Genomic DNA, 27,346 nt, shown 5'->3' with positions numbered 1-27,346 from the left:
CCAAGTCTCTCAACTGCCTCTCCACTGAAGGCCTAACTTCATGTGGCATTAAATTATCAATTAAAAATAAAAACTGTGAATCTTTTTTTTTAATGGTGGCTTTCTTTACAGTCCATGATCGCAATGAAAATCTCTCTCACACGTCCACACATCCTTTGGACCACACCAGCGAGGCTGGTCATCTGCAGAGCCCTGGGTGTACCTGCACCCTGCCCAGGCTTGTGCCCCAGGGAGGTCACTTTGGTGCTGCTAACACAGAGGTTTGGCTTCTACCCCAGAGTCACACTCCATTGTCTCTCAAGATAAATGGATGCCAGCAACAACACTTACAAGCTGTTATTGGGCACAGGATGGAAACCGCCAGTCAGATTAGCAATATTTAGGAAATAATTAATAGTTAGGATGTATATACCCTTCCAAGCAGGAAAATGGCCAGAAAGTCATCTCATTCATGCCTGAATGATTAGACATTATTCAGGCACAGGGATCTTACAGGGTTCCCACTGTTTGGACATGCATCTGCCCAGCCACTTTGTCCCCAGTCAAGACAAGACAAGACACAAATGGGGGAAAGTAATGCCCATAGTAGTCCTAAGTCAGGGGTCCTCTGTCCTAGGTATGTTGCAAGAGGCTGGCTTATATTTGGATGCTATGGGTGCTGTAAATTCTTGCACTGAGCAAGGGGCTGGATTAAAAAAATGAAGGATCCCTCCCAACTCTAAAACTTTAAAGGTTGGATCCAGACTAATTTAGCTTAACTTTAGATCATCATGAAATTACTGGGAGTTAAGTTATGACTAACTTTTTTCAGTGATGTAAGTCTACCTCCTTTGGAACAGAGTTTGGAATAGGATGGTGGCATTCAACTAAGTTTTACTCTGACTCAGAGGCGCCAACTTCTCAAGATGACTGAAGGGGCCCAACACGGCATCCTGACGTCACACGTGCACCATCACACAAGGTCACGAGGAGACGGGGGGGATCTGAACACCCTCTGAACATTGAGAGGGCCTGGCCTCCTAAAAAAAATCATGGGGGTGGGCATAAGACACATTTAAATTAATGAACATGACTAAGTTTCAGTAATTTCAATGGGTCTGTTCAGAGCTGGCTTAATCACTAGGCAAACTAGGCAACTGCCTATAGTGGCAAATTTTCAAGGGTGCCAAAAAGGGCCAGCAAAATTCAAAATGTGGCAAGTGATGGGAGGGAGGGAGGGCCACTGCCAGTCCCAGTCTTTTCCATTAACTGAAATGAGGAGCTGCCACAAGGCTGACTCAAAACAGATTTGGGGGAAGTGAAGCCCAATACCCCTTTCTCAGTGCCCATTATAGACTCAGTACCCAATACAGTACTGGCACCTTGGACTCCACCTCAAATCCATGGGGAAGGGGAGATGAGGTGGAGTCTGGCATGGCAGCTCAGGGTGGGGACTTGCATTCCCCCCCCCCAAAAAAGCAATGGTCTCTCCTCCATTCCCAAGTTCATGCTATTCCCATGTTTTAAGAGTAGTGGACAAATTGCTCTGGAATAAACAGAAGAACTATTCATAAGAGAAGAATGGGGCAGAAACTCAAAGATCGTCTAAGGCCCTTATGCGAGCACCGGGTCTACCCTAAGTAAAACTTTGCTGAATATGACCTGGGGTAAGTTACACTGGCTCTCTGCAGTCAAGATTGCTCTTATTGCCTGGCTCCAACTTCATGATTCAGTGCTCATCAATCAATGACTGCAGCATCAGGTGGCAACTTGCACAGGTGAATGAGGCACCACAGAGCAAACATCATCTCACATCACACCCAGCTTTTCTATGGAGTCAGATCACACTTTCAAGGGAGAGTCAGCAAATAAGCACTCGAGCAAACCCCTGGGGTTAAGGAGTCCTTCTTTCATTTTTAAATTATGGTAGTGTAAAGACTTATTCTATCTATCACAGTTAATCTGTGGTTCTTAAAGAAGACTCTCTTGTTGTTTTTTCAACAATGGAGCAATAGAGTGACTCCTTGCAAGTTTTGTGACAACCAATCCAAAACTAGAAGACTAAAACATCCATGAGGTGAGCTGCATGTGTGAATAAGCCAACACAGATCATACTCCAAATAAAGAACTAACTCTGAACAATAATTAGTCTGAAAAATGAATATATAATAGGTTGTGCATTGATGGGGGGGGGGCAAATAATGAGGTGAATCATGGTGATTCAGGTGTCTATCCCCTCCTGTGTCAAAGTGCAAAATGCAATTTACCCCCAAGTCACAGCAGAGCTCCCTCGAAGCCTCGTCAAGCTTGTTCTCTGCTTGTACTTTTCTGTACCAATAGAGCTCTGTGTTTCCCAAAGCTCTGAGCACATGAGAAGTGAGATGATCCAAAATACCACTTGTGGGCATTGAAAAGATACTTACCATTTCTGCTGACAATTTGTGAGCTGCTATTACAAATTATCTGCCCGGAGGGCACCCAAGAATGACTCCCATCCTTTGAGCAGGGTTACAGCAGGTTCCTGTCTTTAAATGAAAGCACCGTTGAACCCAATGAAACTTACTTCAGACTAAACATGCATAAACATGCGTAATAGATTGGGGTTTGATCCTTTGATTTGGTCTATGATTCTTTGAGGCACCTTCTGTTTTGGCTTTCTCCGGTGTTCTCACCATTTCTTAAAAGAACAGGCTCCTATTCAATATCTCCTCCCCACTTGTTCCTGGGGGGTGTGTGTGTGCGTGCTATTGTGTAGTTTGCCTCAGGTGCCAGCCCTACAAACAATGCTGTATTGTTTTGCAGTTCTAACAAAAGCATATTTGTCTTTCCATGATCAACAATAAAATGAATAGAAATCAAATTATAATATTAGCAAATGTTTTTCCTTTTTTTTTAAGCAAAGAAGCCATGTCACCTAAAGAGGGTGATTGCATTGAGGCCATAGCTATTCATATCTAGCATATGTATATCCATCACAAATGCTTCCACCAGCATACAAAGTCATTGTGGACTATTTGAAGAGTGATCAAAACATTGCTCAAACCCAATGTGTAAGTTAAAGATTTTCACCAGGAACTCCCAACCCTGCAGCCTGGGCTCAAATCAAACTTGGACACAAGCAAATACCCCACCCCAAGGAAGACGTTGTTATTAAACTGCTGAAACAACCTTGGGGCGTGAAGTTTTGCACTTTGGGGCTCTGCTTGTTCTGGTCATGAGCACAAAGCAGGTCACCTTTCATGGGCATTCCCATTTAGTTTCTGAAACATCATTCAATTGCCAGGTCTGTGGTTCAAGTAGCACTAACAACAACAACAAAAAACCACACTGGGAAATGGAAGGTGAAGGAGCCGCCTTGCAAGTCATGGTTCATGCCTATTGTTGCTTTGGAGGCACCTTGATTCTGCTTTGAAGTCCTTCGGGCAGACGCCTTGCCTACTTTCTACAAAGCCTGAAGGTCATGATTTAGGCATGGAACAAATTGTTCAAAAGCAATAGGAAGGGTTTGGCAGGTGGGAAGGGAAATTAAATTGCAGAATTTATTGCAAATTGTTTTACAATTGACATTTTCAGTTGTCTTTTATTAACGTATTTGAATTGAAGAAACAATTAGAGCAAAATGGTTGCTGCCTTTGATATCAATGTGGGCTGTTCAACATAAGGTACAGTGTTTCCCAAACATCCTGCTAAGTGGGGCACACTTTTTTCTGAGTTAAAGTTGGAGGCATGTTTTAGTTGTACCCCTTTAGAGCATTTAAAAGTATGAGCTCAAATGAGCCCATTTCCATTTGGCTTCCCTATGTGCTGCAAACTGGGCAGCAGGTCGTTCTCCTCAACCAATGAATCAGAGATGACTGGCTTATCCAATATACGCACACCCAGAGCAGTGGCTTTCCCCTGCTCTTCCACATGTGTACCATTTTGTTATTCTGTAAATGAAGTTTCTGTAGCGTACGTTTTCTACACACCTCAATATGCAGAGGTATTTGCAATCCCATAAATTGGCAGCTGCAATCCAGGACACATGTTCCAGGAAGAAACTCCCAATGAACATAGCACAACTTACTTCTGAGTAGACATGACTAGGGTTGCACAGTGATGTACGTAACTCTTTATGCCCTGGAAAGTTGAATTGACATACGGGCCGGGCGGGGCAATAAAAAGGAAATATGAATTTAATCATGGGAAAGAGTACCTCCAGAGAAATAGGCATCATTTATAGCTCAACAAACAGTGAAGCCAGTTTGGACTTTGCATCCCACAGCATTTTGTTATGGATGTGATGTGCCTCTAGATCTTTTAAAGGTAAAGGGACCCCTGACCATTAGGTCCAGTCGTGACCGACTCTGGGGTGGCAGTGCTCATCTCACTTTACTGGCTGAGGGAGCCGGCGTACAGCTTCCGGGTCATGTGGCCAGCATGACTAAGCCATTTCTGGCAAACCAGAGCAGTGCATGGAAACGCTGTTTACCTTCCCACCAGAGCGCTTCCTATTTATTTACTTGCACTTTGACTTGCACTTTGACGTGCTTTCGAACTGCTAGGTTGACAGGTCTTTTCAGGGCTGGATCTAGGTAGAGTCCTGGTGGCGCGGGGTGTCAGGGCGTTGCGCGGCATAGCCGCGCGGAAGCCATGCTGCACCCTGCGAGGGCAGAGGCGCCAGAGCAATCTCCGCCCCTCAGCTCCAGGGGGCGCAACCTGCTCGAGACTGCCCTGGGTCTTTTAGTCCACTTTAATCCCAAAATGTTAATTGATCAGACATTCTCTCAAACTCATCAAAGGCTGGGATAAACTAAGCTTTCTCTTTATAAGACAGACATCCCTAGCAGTTCAATTATAGAAGGTAACCTACAGGAGAAAAAATACTGCCAGCATAATTTCCTTGAAAAATGAGGGAGGGCTGGTTATTGATCTATATACTGTATATATAAATGTAAACCGGGTATGTTGGTTCATTTCCGATGCTCAACAAAACCGCTTGACCAATAGCATTCAAATTTTGACACAATATCCCAAGCGAATTTGCGTAGACAGATGTCGCACCTGAGCCAGGTAAAAACCCCAGAACTCACAAATCAGGCAAAAGTGCATGCTGGGAGCACAGAAGAGGTTGCAAAACAGCGGTACACTGGTACTGCACCTAGGAAAGCTTCCCTCTCCACAGCATCTCGGCTCGGCTTTCCAGACTGGGCCGAGTGGAGGTGGGGGCTCGCCTGGGTGGGGGGAAGAGGGGGTGGGATAGCTCATGGGTCTGAAGAGGGTGGGAGGAGTCACAGGGATGAGCCTGTGTAAACAGAACATACGTAAAACATTTCAAGAAAATGAAGGGGGACTCTGAAGGTGAGGGGAGACTGAAGGGGGACTCTGAGGGTCCATTTAACAGACTGAGCCACAGCAACGCTGTTAGATATTCAGACTTTTAGAAGACATCTGAAGGCAGCGCTGTTTAAGGAGGCTTTTAATCTTTAATCGATTATTTTATTCTTCTGTTGGAAGCCGCCCAGAGTGGCTGGGGAAACCCAGCCAGATGGGCGAGGTATAAATAATAAATTATTATTATTATTATTATTATTATTATTAAAACAATGACTTTGAGCTACTTGAAAGGAGGTCACGTGGGACAGATGCTTCAACAAGCACACTAATCAGAATAGCCAGATTATCAGACATTTTGGAAGATACCTATTGCCATTTTTAGACTAGGAATTAAGTCAGACTTATTCTTGGCTGCGTATTAGCGTGGTGCAGTTGTTCTTTTCCCCACTGCATTTTTCATGAAGGTGCAGAAAGGAAAGGAACTGCATAGTGGGAAGCACAAGAAGAAGATAGCTTAAAGTTTGGTGGGGTGGGGAAATGGAAGAGGGGGAGGGGAGCAGAGATCAGGAGACATATGCTGGAGCAGAATAACCTCTGGGATGCAGAAAAAATAAGTGGGGTAGTTGAGAAACGATGACACAGACAGACCTGTGGAGAACTAGTGGGGTAGAGACTTGGTGGTGGTCCAGAGAGACACAAAGAAAAGAGGGCGAAGAAGGCTATGAAGCACAGAGCACACCCTCCAACTCCCGGTAAGAAAAATTCGGGATCAGCAGCGGCGCGGCACCGGAAGTCGCTTCTACGCATGTCTGGGCATGCGTAGAAGCAACTTCCGGTGCTGGCGCTGCCCGATTTCCAGTGCCCAGACATGGGCAGAGCGGCACCGGAAGTCGCTTCTATGCATGTCCAGACATGCGCAGAAGGAGCCTCCCTGGCAGGTAGGAAATCCGGGAGATTTACGGGATTTTTCTCTATTTGAGATAACAGTGGGAAACGGGTTTAAATATGGAGGTTTCCCGTGAAAAACGGGAGACTTGGCAGCTATGGCGCAGAGAAGAGACCAGGCATTATGGGATGGGAAGAGAAGGAGGGATGACTAAGCAGAAAAGGGATGCAGACAAACATTTTGTGAAGTAGTGTAGAGAAAGAATCAAGTGCATGCTTTAGGGTGCAGAAAGATAAAGAGGGGTAACAGAATGGTTTAAAAGAAAACACAGAGGAAACACTGCTTTTTTAAAAAAGGCTTTCCAGCACTTAAAATATTTGTTTCATTCACAAATGTATACCCTGCTTTCTTTCTCCGCAAAGGGGTTGCTTCAAGCAGTGTACGAATAAAAAGCAAGCATATACAGTAAGGTCCAATGATCCAACCATTAACTGTGAGGAAGCAGCCCTCTCAAGTTAGCTAAAGTACGGATGTGCCTCTTGGGGTGATCTGAGTTGGGTGCTACTGCAAATGCAATAAGCCATTTTTATGGCTGCACAATATGCTCAACTATTATTCCCAGGGCCATCTTAAGCGCCCCTGGCGCCGTGGTGCGCCGGATCCTTCCGGCGCCCTCCCACCCCATTTCCCTGCGCGGCGGGCGGGCGGGCAGGGAGGCGCAGCGCGGTTGCCGTGGGCGCAGCTGCACGGCAGGCCGGCAGGCCAGCGGGTGGGCGCAGCTCGCGGCGCCCTCCTGGTGGGCCGGTGCCGTGGTGCCCGGCGCCACCCAGCCTGCACGTAGGGCCGGCCCTGATTATTCCTCCCAAGGAGGAGAGCAGGAAGCAATAATCTGATGATGAAATCCTTGTGGATCACAAGGACCTTTACTGCTAATGAGCCTTGCAGTCTAGCTCGCAGTGGAACAGCCCTGATCCTGCATTATATGGTCAACTGGAGGAGCCAAAAGAGACTCCTAATATATTATCCCTTTGTGTTGAATTATAATTGCAGTGTGGTGCTTTGGGAGCTAATCTGGGCTGAACAGTGCGAGTGTAATTTAGGACTACAGCAAACACTTCACAGCCACGTGAAGATGGCAAATGCAGGGAGCAGCCAGCTTGTTGCCTTGTCCTGGGGTATTAGGAACCCCAAACCAGTTCATGTGATGCAGATGTGATTTCCTTAGCAGTGAGCTGCAGAAACATCTGCTTTTCTGTTTATTTAACATTTTAATGTGTGGTGGTAGGCTGCTCCTATCTCCACTCCAACCCTTTGAAATGAAACAGTGGCCATGTTTCTCCACTCCCCATTATTTCCGCTCTCCCAGAAGATGCTGTCTGCTGCTAAGATCATGCATCTCCCTTGCTCTACCTGAACCAGAAAATCATTTAAGGCCAGCAGCACTTGCAGTGGCCACCTACCCCTGTTTTGGAGGAGGGGAAAGTAGAGTCAAAGTTCTGCAGCAAATGCCAGTGCTTTTTAAAGTGCCCCCAATCTTCTCTGTAGAGAAAGTATTTTCAAACGTCCCCTCTTCATAGTACCCTTTCCATATTGACTTGCCTACTGAGGAACCCCCAACACATTGTCCTGTGCTGCCCAGGATTTGGGCTAGTGTTCTTAAGCACGATTCTTGTGAGATATTGGCCGGGCCTGTTATCCATGATGACTCAACCTAGAACACACCCCAATCTCCTCCAAAGCTGCAGTTTGTGAGGGCAGATTGGTAGGGGTGGGCAAGCAGTTATTAAGGGAAGATGGTCGTTACAGATCTTTTCATTAACAGACCTCTAAAAGCTTACACACTTGATCACAAGACACAGTGCGCACACACCATTTGAATGGCAATGCCCATCAACTTGGGAGGTCGTGGCCCACTCAAATATTTTAAGGGGGGCTAAGGGACTTGGCCCCAAGGAGTTGGCTCCAATGCCCTCCAAAAACATAGTTTGGAAACCACTGCTTTATTCACAAGGCTCTATACCCCAAAGAGGCAGAAGGATACATGAAGGTATGTCATTTTGCTTACAGTATAATACAGAATGTCAGCCTCTGTTAAGGAAACCTTTCATGGCTCTATAAAATGCACAGCCTCATCCAGCTGGCTCTCTACCATCTCTTCAAGGCTCACAGTTGGAGACCCTCAAAGAGCTGAGTTCCTGACCCAGAAAGGGCCACTTTGCCCAACCGTTAAGGCAGGGCAGCCTTCTGCCTGTCAGAGGTAGAATAGAGTTGCAATGGAGACTATAAATAACTTGCCTAAGGGTCATGTAAAGGCTTGTGCGCTGGTATTGCACTTGCATCCTCAAAGACAATGGGGCCGTTGCGGTTGACTCCATTGTGCTGGATCAAACCCAAAAGCCTGTGATCACAGACAAGCTTTGAACCTTTTATTTTCTCTGAAGTCCCAGGTGCTTCGTCTGGAAGTCACGTGTCTTTTAAGAGATCTGAATGCATTTATTCCATCAATTGTGTTTGTGAATGAGCACCTACAGGCAGAGCTGGCAAGAAACAGCACAGATTTGTTTTCATGAAAGCACCAACATTTTCTGGAGAGAGTCAATTACTTTATTCATTTTCTTCCGTATCATTGCCACCCAGTGTAAGAGGGCAATAAAGTCCACAGCACTTATTTGTTCCTGAGGCTTCAGCGGTGGGGGTGCTGTTAATTCTTTTCTTTGCATTCTCATTACAAAGCATGTCAACAAGCCAACTACCAAAACCACAATTGTGACTGTTTGTTTGCCCCCCAGGTTGATAGAAATCAGTTAAAATGGAGCAAGAAAAATTTTAATCATATTTCATATCCACAGACTAAAGGATTCTAATGGGACAAGAGAGTTGTGTCAGTAAGGGTTGCTTCACTCTCAATTAGCTAAGTTCACATTTTTAAAAAAGAGAGCGGCATAAGATATGTTTTGAGGAAAGTGTCATTTCCACCTGCTGGATCCAGTTGATCTTTTCCCTCTCACTCTCTGCCCTCGCTCTTGATCCGGCCCTCTTTTCTTTCAACCATTCTCTCTCATTTGCCTCGTTTGGATCCCCATTCCAACCTTCTCCTTGTTTTGCAGTCTGTGTGGAAAACTCTTTTAGACTGGCCCAAAAACAAGAACATCCAGCTTGTCTTTCTAGGAGCTGCACAAACTTGTTCAATGTTGCACCATCCTAGAGGAACCAAAGATCTTTCCTTCCTGAAGAAGGGGAAGGGCTGTAACATGGAAGTGGTATTTGGTGCAGTGGAAAAGAACAGGAAGATGGCAGGTCTTTCTGGTGGTTCCTCTTCCCAGGCTGCACATAAATCTATGCATTGACTAGGTAAAAGGTAAAGGTAAAGGACTCCTGGATAGTTAAGTCCATCAAACTTGACTATGGGGTTGCAGCACTCATCTTGCTTCAGGCCAAGGAAGCTGGCGTTTGTCCACAGACAACTTTTCGGATCATGTGGCCAGCAGGACTAAACTGCTTCTGGTGCAACGGAACACTGTGATGGAAGCCAGAATGCACGGAAACGCAGTTTACCTTCCCATTGCAGTGGTACCTATTTATCTACTCACACTGGTGTGCTTTTGAACTGCTACATTGGCAGGAACTGGGACAGAACAATGGGGGCTCACCCCATCACAGGGATTCAAACCCTTCTAAAACATACATATGAGAATTGTGCTGTTCAGTGTCACAGGAGATTTTAAGAAGGAATTACACCACTAGACATTTTGAGCATGAATTTGATGGAAAGTTACAAGTAGATAGCTGTGTTGGTCTGCCATAGTTGAAACAAAATATAAAAAATCGTTCCAGTAGCACCTTAAAGACCAACTAAGTTTGTCATTGGTATGAGCTTTCGTGTGCATCTGAAGAAGGTATTTGAAGAAGTGTGCATGCACACGATAGCTCATACTAATGACAAACTTAGTTGGTCTCTAAGGTGCTAACTGGAAGGGATTTTTTTTAATAAATAAGAAGCTTACTCTCCTCATGCCTCAGTAAATAAGCAGGTTTTGCCTTGTCATCAACTAGCTCTTTAGAATGATATGACTGACACACTGGTCACATGATTTATGGCTTTATTTTCTACCTAACCCTCTATCAAAAATATAAATGTGCTGATACAGGTATCCTTCCTTATATTCAGGGCTTATAAATAAGCATGATCTTGTCATGACAGGATTAGAAGGCACCCAGACTTCTCATAACTTTTTACATAAGTATCTACAAGGGCTGACGCAGAGGGGACAATTTCTATATTCCATCAAGGTTGAAAGGCACCTCTCCTTTCAGTGATTTCATGATGTTTACTGTGAAAGGGCAGATAAGTATTCACTTATTCCAATGATATCAGCATGGAGCAAAATATGATTGGTTATGTTGCTTTGCTTCATCATCCTCTTCACCATGTGATCTCTCCTTTTCTAGAATGGTGACCTGAGAAATGTCAGGTGAGAATTCAACTTAGGTGTTACCCCCAAACTCTGACTAAAGGAATGAATTAGCTGCAAGAAGACTAGGCTTATCAGCCAAGGAAAATCCCTTGCATAAACAGGCCTCAGCTGGTCAGGAGATACTTCCCAACTATAAAAAACAGCTTCCAAACCAGATTGCCCCTCCAGCCTGAGCATAGGTACCAACTCTAAGAGGCCCTCAATGTTGAGAAGAATCAGTTGCAGAGGAGGCCTATTGCAGAGCCAAGTACAACAGGGAGAGCCTGGTGGCCCCTCCTCTTCCTCCTCCTGCCATGGAAGGAAAGGAGGGGAGAAGCAGCTGGTGGTGGTGGTGGCAGGAGGAGGAGGAGGAAACTGAGCACCAGAGAAGACAAGCCGCCAACCATTGAAGCCATACTGCCCCCTGGCTCCTCCATCACCTCTATGTCCCTGCACCGTGTGTGTGTCATCGCGTGAACGCCCCCCATCTTTTTCTCAAGTTGGTGTTTGTGAATTTGAGAGACTAGACAAAGGGAGCCGCTTTTCAGTTTGCAACATGGAAAACAAGGGAGCCAACCATGGAGGATGATCACTCTTTTCTTCCATGGGAAATTTGCTGTGCTTCTGTGCTATGCGCTGAGAAAGGGGTGCCTTTATAATCATGTAGCATTAAAGTCAAATATGTGTATGCATGAGAGAGAATGTGATGTGTCTATGTATATGTTAGAGGGGTGTGTGTAAAGTGAACAGCTAATAGTCATAGCAATGAGTCATTGTATGAATTCACCAGGCCTCAAGGGGAATGTGCCCTTAGTCTGCCCATGAAGAGGGAATTGTGCACATTTCCTGGTCAATATACATAAAGTGTTGTGGAATGTGCAAAGCTTGACTGAATTTTGTACATGCTCTGGGTAATGTAGAGTCTCCATTCAGTATGTACAGTCTCAAAGAAACATGACTTTTTTCTAGCTATAGTTCAGAATTGTGCTTTCTAGAGCAATGTGGGTTCCATCTTCGAGTTAGATACACACTTTCTCATAGCCACTGTGACATTTCTCATGTGTAAGGAATGCATCCCACATGCACCCCACTTGTCTGACAGGTAAAGCCTGCTATGACACATGGGTGCATCATCTAAAACCAAAGCCTTGCTTCAGGACTATTGTTTTTACTCATATATCATTCAGCAATGCATCAACTAAGCCGTATTTAATTGCAGTGTGCTGCAAACATTCTCTCTCAGAAATCACATTGACGTTGCATACCTTTGCTTAGTTCAAAAGTCAGGTGTGCTCAGAATGGTACTCAAGACTTGGCCTCTTGCTGCACAGTCCTTGACTGTGGAGCCAGCAATGCCACTTCAGCTTAATTCCTAAAACAGAAAAGGCACATTATATCATAAGAACGTACAGGGGAACCCTTTTTTGGCAGCACATTTGAAGAAATTGAAAGTATAAATGCCCCATTAAAAAAGCAAAGAGACCCCCCCCTCCACCAATCAGGAGTTTAATCTGCTAGCTGATGGAGACGTGGCAATGGTAATGAAGCCTCTGGCAGTAACTGATTGGCTGAACTTCTCCAATCCTTGAGATGGGCAGAGTAGACAGAAAGCTCTAAGGAAAAAGAGGTACAGGAGTGACAACTTGGCTACACAACTGTGGGTGCCTGGGGCCGTGGGTGCCCAGCCCCTTCATGGGGAATTTTATGGGTGCTCAGGCACACAGCAGGGCCTCAGGAAGTTGGCACCTATGAAGGGGTAGAAGAAGTGAGTACCTTATTTCAGATGTAACTCTTCACTCACCCCTCCTTTCCTGGCCAGATTTGTGGTTTGCCCTAGGTGCCAAAACGTCTTCAGCCAGCCCTGGACAACAGTATCATGAGCTGCGGCAGGAACATCTTATGGAGTGAGGAAAGGAGACAGAAGGACATTTGCTTCTCTGAGCTTCTAATACCCCTTAACAATTAAGGGAAGGGAGCTAGGAACATTGCAGTTGATACAGCCTGAGTATGGTTTTTGTCATTAACAGCACCTGGTAATCTGAAGAAGATTGTTAAAGAGGCGGCGTATCTCCCTTGCTGCAGGAATCCTCTTGGATTAGCAGGATATTAATACTTCTCCCGTGTCAGGATATGTTTCAAAGTCTGGGCTGCGAGAACTCCATGATCTTTGCGAAACATTAGATCATGGAGCTCTTGCAGCCCAGACTTTGAGTTTTTCAGAAAGCTATATAGCTTAATTAGAACCCCTTGTTTGCCTACGTTTCAGGCCTTGAGAATGCAAAATCTAAATTTTATTGCCCTTTATCTTTGAATGGTGTTGGCATAGCCCAGGCTTTGACTTTTTTAGAAAGCTATATAGCTTAATTTGAATCCCCTTTTTTGCCTGCATATTAGGTCTTTAATATGCAAAATTAGTGTTTCCTTACTCTTTATTTTTGAATGATGTTTATTGAAAATACAGTTCTTTCAATTTCCTTCTGAGGAAACTGTTAATCGCAGTGAAACGAGGTTGTAGCCGGCATTCCGTTAAGGCTTTGATTATTTTCGTTAATTATTTCTATATCAGTCGTTACTATTAGTTTTCTGATATCCTTAGCTCCTTAAATATTTTTATTTTATCTGATTACCTCTCATTTCAGGGAATTTCACAGTATACAGTGATACCTCTACTTACGAATTTAATGCATTCCGAAGGCACATTCATAAGTCAAAAAAAATGTAAGTTGAATCCCATAGGAATGCATTGGGAGAAAAAAAATGTAAGTCAAAGCAACCCCATCTAAAAATTCATAAGTAGAAAAAATCCTATCTAAACCGCATCCAAGATGGCAGACGGAGCTCCATTCGTAAGTAGAAACATTCGTAAGTAGAGTTATTCGTAAGTAGAGGTACCACTGTATTTGTTTCTGTTACATTTGGTTTCTATGGGGTTATTTCTGCAGCTTACCCCAAGAGAAGTTTGCACCTGTGGATTTTTCAATCTTTGGTGCGTAAAGCCTTTGCATTGGCCAGTGAGGCGGCAGCTATAAGCTACGGCGAGAGTTTTCGTCGTCGGGCCGCCAGGATCCCTTATGCTCCATGGGATCGTAAAGATCTTGATGTGTGGACTACTTATGTCTCTCCAAATTTCGAGAGTAAGTCCATTGAGCAGCCAAAATCCAAGCAAGCTATTAAGAAAGCAGGGAGGCACCTTATTTGTTGGGAATACAATAAGGGGTCCTGCCAGCATCAGGGATGTAGGTATTCCCATGTTTGCGATAAGTGTTTCAGGAGTCACCCTGCCACATCCTGTGGGGTTAAGTGGCCCTTTCGAGGGGTGAGGAGAGGCTCCCAGCAGGATCAGAAGGGAGCCTCTCCTCAAGCAGCCTGCGATGTTAAGTGAGGTCTTATCGACCCTATCTCATACGCCCATTAAGTTGCCTTTAAAAAATTTAATTTCTAGCAGATGTGTCTTTAAAAGAAAGACTCGGGTATCTGGTGATACACGGTTTAAAGCTAGACTGGTAGCAAAAGGTTTTGCACAAAAGCCAGGAATTCACTATGATGAGCTTTTTGCGCCCTCTGCAAAGGCAGAATCAGTGAGGCTTGTTTTGTCTGTTGCAGCTGACAAGAAACTGGAAGTGAGTCATTATGATATTACTTCTGCATATCTAAATGCTCCTCTGGACCAGGTGATATACATGCGACAACCACCAGGTTTTGAGGAAGGGAATGATTTAGTGTGGAAATTAGACAAGGCTGTCTATGGTCTTAAGCAAACTGCTAAATGTTGGAACGATTGTATAAACACACAACTCTTAAATCTTGGATTTAAAAGAAGTATTGCTGATTCTTGTTTGTATACAAAAGGATCAGGCAATGATTATATATTGGTTTTGATTTTTGTAGATGATTTGATGCTAGCAGGTAGTTCCACAGGCAAAATTCAAAAGATAGCAAAACAGTTGGGAAAATAATGAAGTGAAGTGAAAGATCTAGGACCAATAAGTCATTATTTAGGGGTTCAAATATGCAGAGAAGCAGATGAAAGTTTCTTAATATGCTAAGAGCGAAAGATTAAAGATCTGCTCGAAAAGCTAGAAATGCAGAATTGTAATGCTGTACAAACTCCTATGACTATAGATTTTCAAAAGACTGAAAGTAATAGGCTCTCTTTTGTACCTGAGCCACTGTTCAAGGCCTGATATTTCTTTTAGTGTAGGTATTCTAAGCAGAAACGTGAGTAAGCCTAGTTTAAATGATTGGGCTGCTGTTAAGAGAATTCTGAGATACTTGAAGGGTACACAGAATAAGTGTAAAAAAATTTGCATCTAATTCAAATGATTTACAGGTGTTTGTGGACAGTGATTTCGCAAATTGTCCATCCACAAGAAAGTCAACCAGCGTATTAGTGGTTATGTTTAGAAATTCACTAATTGGTTGAAAATCGAAAAAGCAAGGTTTTGTTGCCACATCAACTTGTGAGGCAGAATTTTCTGCATTATCAGAAGCGTGTAGCGAAGTCACATGGTACATACATGTATTACATGATTTGGAATATAAAGTACAACAGCCTGTGAAAATCTATGAGGATAATCAAGCTTGTATCGCAATCGCTAATTCAGGGAACACTTCAACACGTGCGAAACATTAAGTTTTTCAGTGTTAAAGATTATATAAAACATAATGTGATTACGTTAGTGTATTGTCAATCACATGATAATTTGTCTGATTTATTTACAAAAGCGTTCCCTGGGGTACAACATAGTGAATTGATTGCAAAGCTGAATCTTGTAGATAAAAGTATATAAATAAGTTATATTTATAAATATGTTTATATTACTGCTCTCAAGGTCTTTGGGGGAGTGTCATGTGACAAGGCAGGCTGTAACTGTCAAATCCCAACTGCCAAAGTGTAACTGCCAACTGCCATTCTAGGCTTGACTCTCTTCGTCCAGTTTGTGTAACGTGACAATCATGAACACCTTTGCCTCTGTGTTTCTGAATGGGAATCCCCTGCTCAGACTGGATATGTCTTCAAGACTACTCAGGATGTAGTGACATAGATAGAGTGGGCAAAGATTTCCAGCCATATTGGAAGTGAGCATCCTGAAACAATGTCTTGATCAGTGTATGACTGTATCTGGATCAAGGCTGATGTGGGGGCTTTCAAAGCACTTTTAGAGATACCCCTCCCCCCACCAGCCAAGGACCCTATCTCTGTGGGGGTAGCTTGGTGCTCATAGAAGCAGGGGATAACGAGATAAACAGGTGCTTTCTTCTTTTTAGAGGCACGTGAGGCCAGCTGTTAAGACACAGCAGAGGACAATAGGAGTCCTTTTGCCTTTCAGCCTTGCCTCCTGACCACCCAGTAGAGGAAAAATCCCTGCAGTTTCAGAGGTTTTGCACTGGAAAAAGTGATGTGCAAACATTGTGTTTCCTGTGAGGTTGCACATTGACTGAGAATGTTCAATTTGTTCACATTAAATCACTCTCTTGTTGCTTTTAAAAAATGACTTTCTACCTCATTCTACACTCATTCAAGTTTAATTAATCTTCTAACAGGATATCTGGGATTTAAATTTGGAGGAAGGAGAGCCCTATCGCTTTCACTGATGTTATGCTGTAAAGCACTGTACATTGGTGATACTATAGAAGTACAGCTTTAAGGGCAATGACATGGAAACCTATACAGAAATCAGCACAAATGCTTCTCATGTTGGTTTACATGAAAGGCAATTTCCCTGGTTTTCATTCCACATAACTTTAGTATTTAAGCACTCCATGCAGATCTGACCAGAGATCAGATACTCAGGACCAAATATAAAAAGCTAACACAGAAGTCAGACCACTTGCACAAGTCCACTCATGCAAAAAGTTCGCATGTTACATTTTAAATTGTGGTTGAGAAAAGACCAGAATTAAAATAGCAAAATATGGTAACAACTCTCATAATACTCACACGTAACCATTTACATAGATGTAAATGGTTGGGTTTCCCCAGTTGTGGGTGATGTGCAGATACTTTCATTGCTGTTGGTCCTGCATTATTGTGGAAGAATGTGCCCATATCACACTGCAGTGGCATTTTTCATGAAAAACTGCATATAAATCTTTTAAAAGATGTAAATGCACATATACCATTCATTCACAAACAGGTGGCACTGCATGGGTACTTGGGACATTTACATTTTTAATACCCCAAAATTAATTCAGTTTTCTATATGTGAACCCTGTGTTTTTTATATAACCCTGTGTATATGTATCTGTGATAAGTTATGTTGCATATGTGGAAGCATTATATGTGACAGTTCTATAAATGTCTGTGTGTATATATAAGCTATCATGTGGGTGTTTTTTATGTGCTGACAATTATTGAGCAGGAGGGAGGACCATTTGAGACCTTACACTGCATGTTTCACACCACATATGATTATTATTCTTCAGGATAATTTTATCTGATTGCCGTGTAACCACCTCTGCAATCTCTTTGCTTTTTCAATGAAGCACAAAATAGTGCACTGCTGAAATCCCATTGCATTCCTACGCAGTATGGTAGCGTGGCATTGAAAGTGTTTTCCATCCTACAGACATTTTTTTTAGAACTAAACAAAGAACAATTAACCGGAATCTTGAGGACCTAAACCTGCACTCTAATGCACATTTCATGAAATGATCTGCGTAAACATGCAGAATGGGCCTGATCCATCCCCAGGTAAACCCTGTAAATGGCGGAGACTGTGTACTACTCACTCAAAATTGACAAAATTGATATTGCTTAACTTTGGCTGGAACACTAACTAAGCAATTTTAGTGGGGGATCTGGTTAAAACCTCTCTGTGACTCCTTCCATCTCTTTGAGAAAGCAAAGGAAATGGGAAGTAGCACAAATATGACAAGAAGTTGCAAATTCTTTTTTCTTTTCTTTTACAGAATATAGTTCTCATTTCGGAGTGGGAAAATGAAACCCACATTTCAAAGAAATAGGACAGAAACTTATGCAACAAATAAATACAGTAAAGATGAATGGAGACTTATGTGAATAAATCCAGGCCCAAAGTTAGCTGGAATCTCTGCAGCTGTGTTCTTATCTGGCTAAAGGAAGTAGAAGAACAACAAAAGAGGCTAAGAAGCCCTGGCTGATGCATGGGAAAGCCATTGGCCGGCAATTGTGGCTGCCCTTCTGCTGAGCAAATAGTTCAAACTGTTCATTCCCATCTCCCATTCTCTCCCTGGGACATTGTTTGTGTCCTTGCATTTCATTCTGCAAGGAAGATTGCTCTCTGGGCCTATAAGCAAACAGTCCAGAAAAAGAACCAGCTAGCCGCCTCTTTTCCCTGGAGAACTAGCATTTTTAGTCCCAGCTCCAAGCTGTCAATGAGCTAGAGAGTTAATGTCAGTATCCTGAATTAATTGCTTTAAGCTGCAGCAGCCAAAATGTGTGCCACCAAATGTCCAGAAAATGTTTTTTAATCATGTTTCCTTTCATTTCTGTTTGGGGTTTCTGTTGTTGTTTTTGCTCCAAGCCTACAGGCCCTCCCTCTCCACTGGAATTGCCACCCTGAATATAGGTTACACTGGCTAAAAGCAAAGCACTTACGGTGAATTACGGTGAATGGCTCGCAAGGTATCATCAAATGGAGAGAGAAACACTTACGTGTTCTGGGCTTCCAGCTGCCGTTGTCATCCTATCAGATATTTCACATGAGAGCCTTGACTATAGGAAGAAGGTGATGGATGAGAGAGGTAGGAATAAACAAGATCATGTTTACATGTAAATATCTTTGAAATTAACTTCCCAAAATGCTGTGGAAATTACAAAGGGGAAAAGGCGTATGAATGGTAAATCGATTTATGTTTAAACATGCTATATTTTAAAGTGCTCTCTTTAAGAGAATGAAATAATAAACCAATTTATATACCAATAGAGAGCTGAGATGCTGAGTGCCGTTGTGTAAATTTTCCCCCTTGACTTTTCATTATCTACCTGTGCAAAATCAATCTATATGTATGGGATCAACATACAATTGGAGAGATAAAAGGCGAAATAAAATGTGCTTTGCATATCCCCAAGATAACAGGCACGGTCCCTCGTTCTCCTTTGGTTTCCAGGCAGATGCTTCCCCCCCCCCACCCTTTTTATAAAAAAATTCAGGTTGTAAAGGTAAAGGAAAAAGAGGGGCCAGTGTGGTAAGTGTTTACTTCTTCCCCAGAAATATTGATTCTGTTAAATGAACTATGGTTAATAAGTAACCAAGGAAATACCAGGTTAATTTTGCACATAATTTATCGTACTTCAGGAGAGTGAAAGGTATCTCTTATTTTAATTTTACAGGGTATGCTGCATGTGTTTTAAAAGAAATTTCTATAAAACACAAAGTAAGGGAATAAATCACTATTAAAAGAGCCCTATCTACTGCAACAAGAGAAGTTCAGCACATGCTTAAGTCACTACGCCTGAAATAGATTTGACATAAATCTGCACAAATATAAGACTGAGAAAACCTGGCTTGCCCATAGTACATGTGAAAAGGTTCTAGGGGTCTTGGTGGACCACAAGCTTAACATGTGTGATACAGCAGCAAAAAAGCTAATACTATTCTAGGCTGCATCAACAGAAGTCTAGTGTCTTGATCAATGGAAGTAATAGTACCACTCTATTCTGCCTTAGTCAGACCACACCTGGAATACTGTGTTCAATTCTGGGTGCACAATTTAAGAAGGACATTAACAAGCTGGAACATGTGCAGAGGAGGACAACTAAGACGATCAAGGGTCTGGAAACCAAGCCTTATGAGGAACGGTTGAGCAAGTTGGGTATGTTCCAACTAAACATCAGGAATGTTATGACAGTAAGAGCTGTTCGACAGTGGAATGACTTTTAAACAGAGATCGGATGGCCATCTGTCATGGATACTTTAGTTGAGGTGCCTGCATTGCAGGGGGTTGGACTAGATGACCCTCCGGGGTACCTTCCTGCTCTACAATTCTGTGATTCTATTGGCTAGATTCTGTCCTCTGTTACCTACACACTCACAACAATGCTGTGTTCTCAGAGGATGGGGAAACACCATAGGTCCATTGTGTTCAGGCTCCTAAATTTATTGGGCACTTTTGAAGGTCCATTGGGTATTGGGAACAGGAAACACTTATAATCAGTTCTCACGTGTATGTTCATATTTGGTGGTAGTTGTGTAAAATAGCATTCACAGATCAAACACCAGAAAGGGGTGAGCTAAGCTGCAAAGCAGCAAACATGCAATGGTTAAAAGATACATCAAGAGGTGTATAAGCATTTGTGAACTATATCATTATTTGCCCCTTAGAGTGTGTATGAAAATAATTGAACATGAGTTAATTACACTCTAGAGTGTGTTTTTAACACCCCCATTCTTGCATCTCACCAATGAGAAGAAGCTGGTTCCCCTCATGCACAATTCCACAGCACTGAGGTCTGCATCTAGATATGAAGCCTTAAAGTGAATTCAGTCATCTTGGTCCTTCCCATTCAAACACCATCTTCCCTCTCAGCAGGACAGCATTTCAGAAAGACGTGCGGCTGGTAGCTCCAGTATTGCAATGTAGACTGGCAATACTATATCACAATACTACATCACTGCTGGGATGTATGAATCAGGTGTAGTACAATCAGAGTGGTTAAAGCATGTTAAAAAGAGAGAGAGAGAGAGAGAGACCTTTCAATTAAGAGGTAGGAATTGTTACATTTGTGCTAAGATGCAAAGGTGAGACCTTATGCATGTAGCCAAAGCTCCACGCTTGTGCACCTAAAAATATTAGGGGACACAAACTCACATAGGAGATTATAAATATTTCAATAAAATAAATAATATAAAATAGAGTTGTGCCATTAATTAAGCTCCATGAGCCAGAAGCTGCCCCCACATAGTTTGAAGCCTGCAAATCTTTCCATTTACAGTAATTCTAATGGGCCTGAGATCTTTATTTTCAGTGGTTTCAGATTCTTCCTACACTGGGCTTTAAAACTAGGACACTACATGCATCACCCAGTATTTGAGCATTCGTGAAATTCCTTCCATCTTTCTTATTTGCTTCTTTAGTCTGCAAACCTCCTTTGTGCCAGGCTGGGGTGTGTGGATTGGCACCCTGCAAACTTCCATCAGCTGATGCATCATCACTTCTTGGGCTTGGAGTTTCTCATTCCACCTGCTGAATGTGTGGGTGCAACTACAAAAAGCTCTGAAGTGGGACATGGTGGGGAATGACTGAGCCAGCCCAGGATCCCCTGGACCCTAAGCCAGCCTCACTGTCCACTTGGCAACATCAGTCTTCATTTGGGCCCTGCTGCTGCACCAGCTCCAGAATGGGCCAGCTATTTGCCTGCCTACTTAACCTTCTGCCCTGGCTGACATGAGTGATGGGGCTGAAGGCATAGTAATTTCTCCAGCAGTCCGCCATGCCCCTACCACTGCAAGGCCAGGGCTTGAATTGTCCTGTTTCCTGCTGAGGGTGGAATCTAACCTAGTGCTAAGGCAATCATTCTATCAGCTCAAGGATTTCTGCTTGCACAGCTGAATGTTCCTCCCCTCTTCTCCTGCTGTGTAGCTCCATCACTCACTGGTGGTTTGGGGTGCACGTAGGGGGAAGAGACGAGGGAAGGTCCCTTTGCACAACTAGAAATCTTTGCTCTGAGAGAGCAGGTTAATAAAAGATCACCCTTAATTTGTCCATCAACATATGCTCTCTGGACTGGAATGAGAGGTGACACTCAAGTACAAAAATACAACAGTTAAAAATACAAAGACAATAAAATGCAGCATAAAAACTTCCCTTTCTAGTAAAGGGGGAAATAAAATAAGCTAGCAGCTTGGATTATAGAATAAAACACAATGGGTGGAATGTTTGGTCTGCACAAGCATGTCAGTTTGCCAAGTGTAAAGATTTCCTCTCTCCTCCCCTGTGCACTTTTGGGGGGTTTCTCCTGACCCCATGAGCCAATTTTGGTGGGACATGGAGAAGGAGACTTGGATGATGAGCTTGAGGGCATCCTGAGCAAGTTTGCAGGCGACACCAAATTGGGAGGGGTGGCTAATACCCCAGAGGACAGGATCACACTGCAAAATGACCTTAACAGATTAGACAACTGGGCCAAAGCAAACAAGATGAATTTAAACAGGGAGAAATGTAAAGTACTACACTTGGGCAAAAAAAATGAAAGGCACAAATACAGGATGGGAGACACCTGGCTTGAGAGCAGTACATGTGAAAAGGATCTAGGAGTCTTGGTACACCACAAACTTGACATGAGTCAGCAGTGTGATGCAGCAGCTTAAAAAGCCAATGCAATTCTGGGCTACATCAATAGGAGTATAGCATCTAGATCAAGGGAAGTAATAGTACCACTGTATTCCGCTCTGGTCAGACCTCACCTGGAGTACTGTGTCCAGTTCTGGGCACCACAGTTCAAGAAGGATACTGACAAGCTGGAACGTGTCCAGAAGAGGGCAACCAAAATGGTCAAAGGCCTGGAAACAATGCCTTATGAGGAATGGCTTAGGGAGCTGGGTATGTTTAGCCTGGAGAAGAGAAGGTTCTGGAGAAGAGGTCATGTTCAAATATATAAAAAGATGTCATATAGAGGAGGGTGAAAGGTTGTTTTCTGCTGCTCCAGAGAAGCAGACACGGAGCAATGGATTCAAACTACAAGAAAGAAGATTCCACCTAAACATTAGGAAGAACTTCCTGACAGTAAGAGCTGTTCGACAGTGGAATTTGCTGCCAAGGAGTGTGGTGGAGTCTCCTTCTTTGGAGGTCTTTAAGCGGAGGCTTGACAGCCACATGTCAGGAATGCTTTGATGGTGTTTCCTGCTTGGCAGGGGGTTGGACTGGATGGCCCTTGTGGTCTCTTCCAACTCTATGATTCTATGAGAGGGGAGAGCTCCATTGCACTAACAGAAGTCCTTGGGCAGGGCTTCCATTGGCAGGACATGGCACAGTGAACCAAATAGAAACTCTGAGAAAGAAGTTGTTTAAAAGTCCTGGGTGAATGAGAAGGTCTTTGCTGAAAAGTCCATGGAGGAGAGCCTCATGGGGGAGGGGGCTATACAATGGCCAGGATGGCATCATGGAGGGGGCCTTCTCCCTAGTGTCTTTCTGACACTGTAGGGACAGACAGGTCAGGGCTTCTGAAGAGAAAGTATGGGAAAGCATATGGGGGAGAAGGCACCCTTTCAAGTAACCTAATCCTAAAATGGAAAGGGGTTTCAAGATTGAAACAGCAGCACTTTAAATTGAACCTGAAAACAGATTGGGAGCCAGCACAGCTGATAGTCAGAGGCGTATTATAATACTCAGTCTCAGTCTGCAGACGTGTGGCTCCGTTTTGAACCAACTGTGGTTTTCAACATACAACACATTGCAATAGTCTCAGCGAGAGATTGCCACAGCATATCTCCACCCAGGTATAATTGCAGCTGGTGTGCTGGGTGCAGCTACCAGTAATAGAAGGGATTTCAAGCCATGATGTTTCTGCTGGAAGACTTACTGCCCTGATTCAGTGGGCACAACCCCAACAGAATAATCTGGTTATCTTGCGAAGCAACATACACAAGGAGTCTCGGGTGTATTAAGGAAAAAGCTTTCGTGGGCTACAGCTCAGCATCTGGTGAGGTGGGCTCTAGTCTACAAAAGCTTATGCCAAAATAAATCCAGATGAATCTATGAAGTTGTGCTGGCCCAATTGTGTGTGCCCTCCATGGGATGCACGCATGTATTTAATGCATGCATGCATCCATTCATTAAATTCACCTCCCACCCTTCCTCCCAAAGGAGCCCAGGGCAGCATGGAGCCTTGTCAGACAATTGGCAATTGTGCTGATCAGCTGGTTGGTGGAGAAGGGGGGCAAGGGGGGCAAAATCCACAGCTAGGCAAATGACTGCTGGTTTTCTGCTTAGGGATAGATGAGTGCAGGAGCATCTGGATGGGGATTCGGGGTGAACTACGCAGGCAAAACCAGTTTGCATATAAAGTTCATTTTCCAACAAGGGATAAGCATGTCAAAAGCCTGCCTCACATGATCTGAAACGAAGTCAACCCACTTTTACTTCCTATTGTTTTTTTTACTGAGAGACTTACATGGGGGATGTGCTTCTCAGCTCTGCCACTGATATCAGGTGCATTTAAAAGGGTCAAACTTTGCTCATTGTCCTATTCATGTCTATCTAGAAGGCAGGCCTGTTTAGAAATTTAATGATGAGAAGCTGAGGGTGGAGAATTTTGAACCACGCCATCTCAGTCTGCAAGGGAAGGTCACATTTCTGAATGCTTCCCTATGTAAGATGCCTCTTGCATTAGACACCTAGACTAAACCCCGCCTCCTAAATTTCCACATGCAGTGAGGTTTCTTTTTTAAAAGTTCAGTTCTGTATCTGTGGTCTGAAGTGGAATAATCCAGAATTCAACTACCTTATTCTGTATAAACAGTGGATGTGGATCTACGAGTAAATGGGCATAGAATTGCAGCTTCAAAGGTCAAACCCTGCACTTTTGGATTCTCTACATAAAATAACGGTGACCTAGAGACTCTCCGTCAAGACCTCCCACCCAAGCAGCCACCTGCCACATTATGGATCAGATGAAATTTTTAAACCCGTTTTCAAGAGCTGGCCCACTTTAGATGTTTCTTAAAATCTTACAATGCACCCTGCATAAATGACAGTGACTGAAAACCACCGTGCCTTTATTGTAGTGCAGACCTGATTAAATTCATTCCTTTATTTATTTGAACTATTTATAAAATTCATTTAAGGGTTCAAACATGTCTTTAAATTGTTGTATTGAAAGGTTACATAAATTGGGGCAAGGGAGGGAGAGATAATTAGTTCTGGAATGGAAGGAGTTTTGCAGCTTCACAAATCAGACTGACAGGTTTGTACCACTTGAGAAATATTCCCATTCCAATCCAAGGCCTCAAAGGCAATAAACACAATATTCTCCTTCCATTCTACATCCTCTTTTGTGGTTATTTCTCCACATGATCATGTGTATTACTGTGCAATTATGATCCTATTAAGATCAAGCCTTCAGTTTTGTGATTTCAGAGTTGACACCCTAAAAATAAAAAGCCCAGTTCAGCACCGCAATTTAACTTTTGGAAATGTGGCATTATCGCTTGTCCAAAGTGTTATAACAAGGGTTTGGGTTCTTTTGTTTAGGTTCTTTTTTGGCAGTAATTCAAAGCTGAGAAGCTTTCAATGTGAAATTTTATGTTTTTTAAATCAAATTGGAATCCTTTGGACTTGATTGCATCCCTTTGTTTGTTTGATTTTGGCTGCTCCCAGTTAAGTCCTGACAAACCCCAAATGCTTGCATGTCAGATTTCAAATGATGCCAGTTACATAAAACTAGTGTATATTAACTATCAGATCTGGTTAAAATACTACATATCATATCAGGTATGGATTGTAGTTAGATGCTTGGTGCTATTGCATGTCAGCTATCAAATACGGGTTAGTGCTAAATAGGTAGTTAATGACGAGGCTGGATATTTTTTTAACTGCACCATCTCTAGGGTCATGGTGGTTTAAGGGCCTGACTCTGCAGAATGTCAATCAAAGAGTTGCCGTTTCTTTTACCATTTACTTGCAACAGAGAAGATTACACTCCCATGGTTTTGCTTGTTTGCCCAATTCAGCTGCATGGATGCGATCCTCTTCCTCTGTCAACCCAGCTACCAAAGCAGAATCAAATGCATCTTATCTGCTGTTAACTCAGGCTGTGCTTGCAATATCTGGAGCCACACGTCCAAGACATGGGAGGAGAATCAAGATACAGCAGGTGGGATTGCAGCCCAGAACTGTGAATACAGCTAAATCCTACCCTCAGCTATAAACTGTAAGTTGCAGGAGGTGCAAGTTGTTCTATAGCCAACAGTGGGGAAGCTCTGGTTGTACAGTTGCGTGACTGCAGCCTATAATGCCTTCTTCATGCAGGGCTCATCCACACTTCCCTTTGTCCTGTGATTTCTTCGGTTTATTCCATAATTTCTAGGCACAGGTTCAAGAGTCCCACCACTTTCCCCAGGAAAACCCTCTCCTTACTGCTGAAACAGAACATACATCAATCCTCAAAAACCTGATTGCCATTTGTTCTGATTCAGCAATAAACAGCAGGCTTTTCCTAGGGAAAGCGGCAGGACAAAAGAACAACAAAAGAACGACCTGTGCCTGGGAATCATGAAATAAACAGACGTGTGGGTGAGGCCTCAGTGTACATTTTTAAACACTTTCCCAGTTTATTTAATTGTATTGTGATCCCAGCCTGGAGCTCTTGTGATTCAGTAATGGGGGGGGGGGATCTGTAACAATCAAAATCTTGGACTGCCTGATCCCTTAGATCCCTGCCCGATCTCTAAGATTTTTAGGGGAATCTCTGTTGGTGGTCTGCCATGCGTCAGAGGCATGCCGTGTGGGTCTGAGATTAGAAAGGCACCCTCTTTGGTGAACTTCAGGCAGATGGCAAATATTTCAGCAGGCATTTTCAGACAGTATTTGGGTTTCTCTTTAGTTTTATGAAAAAAAATCATTGTTTTATTCTCTGTATGGTTTATTTTTATGTACTCCACTTAGAAATGCTAATGATTAAGTGGTCTATAAATGCCTTAGCTAAATTAAAATAAAATATTTTTCACAAAGTTGCAGTTCCTAGGGATTAGGTGGGAGCCAGCTGGTCTCAGACCAAAATCTGTGTCATAAGAGCTTGAATTTCTACCAAGAATTTTCAGCACCTTCAGAAAAATCGCAATTTTCACTATTCTTGAAAAGGTGTCTGTGACAGTTACACTGGTTTCAAATGAGTTTTAAAATGTAAGGTCTTACTCTTAAATGAGAACAGGACAATTTGTTAGTGAAGCTATAACAAATGCTAACCCTGCTTGTTGGTTTTTCAGTATTTGCATCCCACCTTTAAAACAAACAAGCCTAGAAGTAAATAAACGCCATGGCTGATTATGATGCATCATAAGCACACAGCACAGAGATGAACTGAGCCATCGAGCAGGATTTATGCCTCCACAAGCACAGCCCAAGCCTGCAAGGGCACTTGCTGACAAGAAGGTCAGGCACAGGTGGGACACTTTTGATTAAGCAGCAGGTTCCAAAGTCCAATGGCTGATACCCCTTCTCAAAGAGATGGAATAACACCACCTTGCTGGGCATATAATTCAAATCAAAAAGATACCCCAGTCAACACCTTATTTTAAAATGGGGGAGGAATGTGCCGATACAAATGTAGGGCTGTGCACTGTGGCATCACCTCAATAGTGTAACAGGGTGGGAAATATGTGGTGAACTGCCCTGTGATCTTCAGGCAAAGGGCAGTATATAAATGTAATTAATTAGGACTTCCGGGTTGAACGCGAGCGCCAGCGGCAGCGGGAGAGACTTTCTCCCGATCCTTGAAGGGTCCTGGGGGGTCTGCAGAGCGCGCAGCCCCCCAAAACTTCAGGTAGAGCGACCTGAAGCCTTGGCGACCTGGCAGCTGTCCTTCTGTCCTTTTTAGACCTCCTTCCCCCCCCCCCCCGAAGAGCCCTAATAAGGGCACGAGAGCGGGGAAGGTGGAAGGCACGGAATTAATTAATGATAACTTGCCAGGACTACAGACTTGAAGTTCCCTTCCTTCTTCTTTAACCACAAGCATTGAACACCACTCTTTCCCCCTCTCTGGCCATGCGTCTTGAGGAAACCTGTCATCATA

General features: G+C 43.4%; 1 protein-coding gene across 47 annotated transcripts in view; it reads right to left on the bottom strand.

Annotated features, from left to right (window-relative positions):
* FOXA2 (forkhead box A2) overlaps positions 1-27,346 on the bottom strand; it is a 107,093-nt gene that overhangs the window by 44,418 nt on the left and 35,329 nt on the right. For 2 of the 47 annotated variants that reach the window (XR_015951259.1, XR_015951257.1), the window contains exons 2-6: positions 20,019-20,233; positions 18,215-18,331; positions 12,437-12,531; positions 11,901-12,007; positions 2,403-2,504 (exon numbers count right to left, since the gene is read on the bottom strand). The exons of 1 other annotated variant lie outside the window; for it this stretch is intronic. The gene's annotated coding sequence lies outside the window, so the exon portion shown is untranslated. Of the gene's footprint in view, positions 1-2,402; positions 5,202-8,762; positions 9,699-10,264; positions 10,640-11,900; positions 12,008-12,408; positions 12,532-16,576; positions 16,728-18,214; positions 18,332-20,018; positions 20,234-27,346 lie in introns of those variants that run through there. 44 more of the 47 variants (XR_015951267.1, XR_015951260.1, XR_015951275.1 and 41 more) reach the window with 42 other exon arrangements.

Source organism: Zootoca vivipara, chromosome 8 (genome assembly GCF_965207765.1).
Source record: "Zootoca vivipara chromosome 8, rZooViv2.hap1.1, whole genome shotgun sequence".
Lineage (NCBI taxonomy): Eukaryota > Metazoa > Chordata > Lepidosauria > Squamata > Lacertidae > Zootoca > Zootoca vivipara.
This window is presented reverse-complemented; position numbering and strand designations above follow the sequence as displayed.